The sequence below is a fragment of the Vespa mandarinia genome, chromosome 11, assembly GCF_050613455.1.
Source record: "Vespa mandarinia isolate Hongniang chromosome 11, ASM5061345v1, whole genome shotgun sequence".
Classification (NCBI taxonomy): Eukaryota; Metazoa; Arthropoda; class Insecta; order Hymenoptera; family Vespidae; genus Vespa; species Vespa mandarinia.
In genome coordinates this window covers 4,657,501-4,662,500 of record NC_140820.1, presented here as the reverse complement: position 1 = coordinate 4,662,500, position 5,000 = coordinate 4,657,501, and the positions used below count along the sequence as shown (strand labels likewise).

General features: G+C 27.7%; 1 protein-coding gene across 4 annotated transcripts in view; it reads right to left on the bottom strand.

The window, feature by feature from the left end:
- The window catches only part of LOC118441322 (uncharacterized), a 92,577-nt gene that overhangs the window by 21,013 nt on the left and 66,564 nt on the right, over positions 1-5,000 (bottom strand). The gene's annotated exons all lie outside the window — the stretch shown is intronic.

The following is a 5,000-nucleotide window of genomic DNA, read 5'->3' as shown; positions in this document are numbered from 1 at the left end:
TCGCATAAAATTCTTTAGAAGATCTGAGAAGATCGTAAAAAAAAAAAAAAAAAAAAAAAAGAAAAAAAAAAGAAAGGAAAAAGGAAAAGAAAAGTGCGTGTAGAAGTAGTAACGTAAGAGGGGGGATAGAGATATAGTAACGAGACACGTGTAATGTAACTGAGAGAGAAAGAGAGAGAGAGAGAGAGTATAGCCGATTAAACGAATTTATATCGTACCATGAATAACACGACGCATCTTGGATAATAAATAATGTGCTCTTATTTTTGGAGTGTCGAGTTCATCTTTATCTCAGAGATATTGCGACAAACAGAAGATAACGTATTTAAATCAGCGTATATGGACTTTCAAAATCGAACATTTTATTTATAGAAAAATGAATAATAATTTCTTTTTTTTTCTCCTCCCCCTTTTTATACAACATTTATCGTTTTCAAATGTCGAAATATGAAATTTTTGTTTATCCATTTAAAAAGATACATTTGCGTTTGATCCGGTCAATGTTTTTGTTCTATAAAGGAATCTCTATCTTTTTATACCATCAGCTGTTTTCTATCATGAACGTTGATATTTTTAAAAATTAAATTACTTTTAAAAGTCAAGACTTTTAAAAATTAAATTAAATTAAATCAACTTATTCATGAAAAAAAAAAAAAAAAGGAAAAGAGAGAGAGAGAAAAAAAGAAAAAGAATAGTTTAATTTTTTCTTAGATATTTTATATTTCTTAAAAAAAAAAAAAAAAAAATTAAATAATTTAAATTAATAAAAATAAATAGTGTGAGCAGATGTGCGAGTCAGATTAAAGGGCAGGTTCTTTCTTTCTTTCTTTCTTTTTTTTTTTTTTAAGTTTGCCGACTTTACAAGCCATAAGGATGTGGAGGGTTAGTATTGGGTTCGGAGTACTCAACAGAATTCTTTTTTTTTTCTGAAGGGAGAGTGCAACGACGGGAGTGTACTTAGAAATTCTCTATTACGTTGGCATTGATCGTGAACGTGCCATATGTGCTATGAATGACGAGGGTTAACGAATGAACACTTCTTAGCTAAGCAATAGAGACTAAAATCTTTGGAAGCAACGAGTGTTAGAAACTAAATAAAATAACTATAAGCTAAAGGTAACAATGAGTTAACAAAATAAAAATTTATTTTACTTTACAAGTATTTACGAGTATTTCATTAATAATATAAATTATATCTAACGTATATCGCGTTTTGATATAAACATTTCAGACGGGTTTTAAATGAACGTTAAAATAAATTAATAAAAATTTTTAATATGTGTACGATCTTATAAAGAATATTAGAAGATTATAATTAACGTTATTGAGGTTAATTGTAATCTTCGAAGTAATTATTAAAATGTATATAAAAAAAAAAAAAAAAAAAAAAAAAGAATAGAAAGAAATGAAATTAAAAGTGATTTTACAAAGAATATTAAATTAAAAAATATATTAAACAATATCTATATAATATAATAATAATTATTTTTTTCAAAAGAAAATAACAAAATTATTTTATTGTAAATTAATGTAAATTCATAAAAATTACAAATAATGAAATTCTCACACACACACACAAACATATGTTTACTTTTGTTATTACCTTTCCTATTTAATTGTTCGTTAATCGAATGCAACAAAGAACGTTCAAACTTTCTACTTTTCTTTTTTCGTCACGCATGGACGTGACAAAACAGAAGACTAGAAGTTGCTCTTTTTCGCGGTGACGAACAACGTTGCACGTCAGGTAAGCATATCCGGGAAGTTTGGGCCATTGAACCATGTTACTGATGAACACAATGAGTGATAGAAGTTTGCAAGTAACGAGACCGGTTCGTTTGCCTCGATTATCGATTTTCTTTCTTAGTCTTAATAACACTGCTTATTTTTCTCTCTCTCTCTCTCTATATATATATATTATATATATATATATATATATATATATATAATATATATATTATATACATATATTATATATATATATATTATATATATTATATATATATATTATATTTAGAAAATCAATACTATTATTAGTAATAATTATTAATAGAAAAAAAATAATTGCAATTAGATTCTCCCACAATTTTTGTCGTTCGAAAAAGAAATTTTTTTATTCGAAAAAGAAGAATTTTTTTCCACACTCTAAAATCAACGTATCATCCATTAAATGAATAAATAAATGAATAGGAAAAAAAAAAATTATAAATTGATAATATATCAATATAAATATATTATAATCGATAAAAATTGATACAAACTAATATATCGTTAAATAAATAAAATATCTTCCTTTTGGAGAAAATTTAATTGTCATTATAAAAAAAAAAGAATCTATCAAGAAAAATTTATCAAGTTAATCATCAAATCAATAAAAGTAATATCCATTTAATTTAATATAAATATTAGGCAGACAAGTTAGTGATAATTAATTCGATTAGAAAAAGAGAGAGTAAGTCATTCGGAAAAAATGATATCATTGTAATACTCATATATCTGTTTATGTATACATGTATATATATATATATATATATATATATATATATATATTATATATATTCACATACACACAGTGATTGTACATGTATTGATTTAACGATTCGCTATGCGAACTATTCGAAGGGAGTGAAAGTCTAACTGTTGAATGTGAGCTTCGTGATAGTAACGATGGCGCGAAGGTTGCGCGATATTTCAAAGCCTTTACGAATTGCGAAACGTTCTTGCAAATCTAATCGTATGTACAATATTGAACTGTTAATCCCAAGAAGATGAATATATATATCCTGATGATTCAGTTTCCTTTCAGGAAAAAAAGAAAAAAAAAAACAGAAAAGAAAAAGAACAAATAGAAAAAAGAAAAAAAAAAGGAAAAAGCAAACGAAAAACAAATTGATCCGTCTCTTGTTAATCAGCAAATTAAAAGAAATGAAAAAAAAAAAAAAAAAAACAAAAAAAATAAAAGAAATTAATGTACTGTTATAATTTATTTATACATCATATATATGAATATATATTTTTCGATGGAATTACTGCAATCAGTTGAATCAATAATTTGGACAATTAATAAATTGAAATGGAAAAAAAAAGAAAAAAGAAAAAATTGAATTGAAACGAGGAAAATCATGATTTATCGTATTATAAGAAATATTCGTTTCAAGATCAATTCGCTAATCGGATTATTAAATATTTATTAATTATAAAATTCAATTTGAAAAATTAATAAATTGCAACAGATGGAACAGTTCATAATCTGCTATAAGATAATTTAATATGCCACAGAAAATGTTTTTAATCGGCCAAGTTCGATCAACGAATTAAAAAAAAAAAAAAAAGAAAAAAAATCAATGACAATCGGATTAGAGAGAAATTATTATGTTACAAATCATTCTGAAATTACTGTGTTACAAATCATTCCATCCTTTTTCGTTTTCTTTTTTTTTTTTTTCCCCCATTAAAGGATAGTTCTAAGAGAAGTATAGACAAAAGGCTTATCATTATCATTTTCAAGGACAGAAGAGTAGAAAATGATGAAGAAAGAAATGGCAACGCAGGAGGTGCCATCAAGAAGAAAAGGAAGAAAAGGAAGACGAAGAAGAAGAAGAAAAACAAAAACAAGAAGAAGAAGAAGAAGAAGAAGAAGAATAAAAGGGATAATTCAACGACTCGCAGCCGGTTTTCCATAGCAACTTATAACGAAACTTTTACTAGGTACGATGAACCAGAAGGATGACTCATGATTCTCCCCCTCCAATCATGATTGCAATGAAGAAGAAGAAGAAGAAGAAGAAGAAGATGAGAAGGAAGGACGTTGGTAAGGAGGAAGAAGTACAAGTAGAAAAGAAGGAAGATGAGGAGGACGATGAGGAGGAAGGACGATGGTAAAGAAGAAGAAGCAAGGACATTAGTCCTGGCGATCTTGAGGTAAAGCGCCTACGCAATGTTCTTTCTGTATCCAGAAGGAAGAAGAACGGAGAAAGAGATAGAGAGAGAGAGAGAGACAGAGAGTGAGAGAGAGAGAATAAAAAGAAAATGAAGAAGAGGAGGTGAGAGAAGCCTAGTCTTACTTATTATACGTCTGTTGGCTAGTGCGATTTATACTGAGTGTTTCTCTTAGCATTGTCGTTCTAGAAAGTCAGAAGATTCATTATAGCTTAAAGCAAATCCTACTTCTTCATTTTGATGTAAGTTACGACATTGTTGTCTCTCTCTCTCTCTCTGTCTGTCTGTCTGTCTGTCTGTCTCTCTCTCTCTCTCTTTCTCTCTTTCTCTGTCTATCATTTTTTCATTCTATTCAATTTTAACGTATTTCTGCATCTGACACACTTTTTTTTTTTCTTTTGACAGATAACTTGAGATTTGACATATTTAATTTGTCAGAATAAAATTAACCTTCTGTCGGCCCGTATAACTTTCAGGTCACATTTTAATTTATCGAGATTTTATCAAATAATTATAGCTTTTTTTCCATGAGATGGCGCATAAATCTTAATTTAATTTTTTTTGGATTTAAAACAAAAATTCGGCCCATAGAGAGTTAAGGAAAAAAAAAAGAAAAGAAGAAAAAAGAAAAGAAAACAGCCCGGAATAAGAAAACAGGATAAAGAAATCAAAGTAAGATATATAAATATGTTAAAATTGCACGAAATGAGATTATAGTTGAAATGTTGATATTTTGAAATTTAAATTTCCAACTGATCCTATTGATCGATCTACTATTACTATTATTACTATTACATTCACGTATCTTTTTTTACGTATTGTTTTCTAGTAAATTTATTCTAGTTGTTATGAAGACAACTTAATTGCAATGTACACTTGTCCGTTAGAGAAAGGGAGAAAAAAGAGAGAGAGAGAGAGAGAGAGAGAAAGAGAAAGAGAGAGGTAGAAGGATCAATTCTCTCGCATAGGGCATTTAATTTCCGCCATTTTCAGAATAAAATGATTTTGTTATCCTGTTAGAGGACTAATAGCAATCTAGTTTCTTTTTTTTTTTTTCTTCA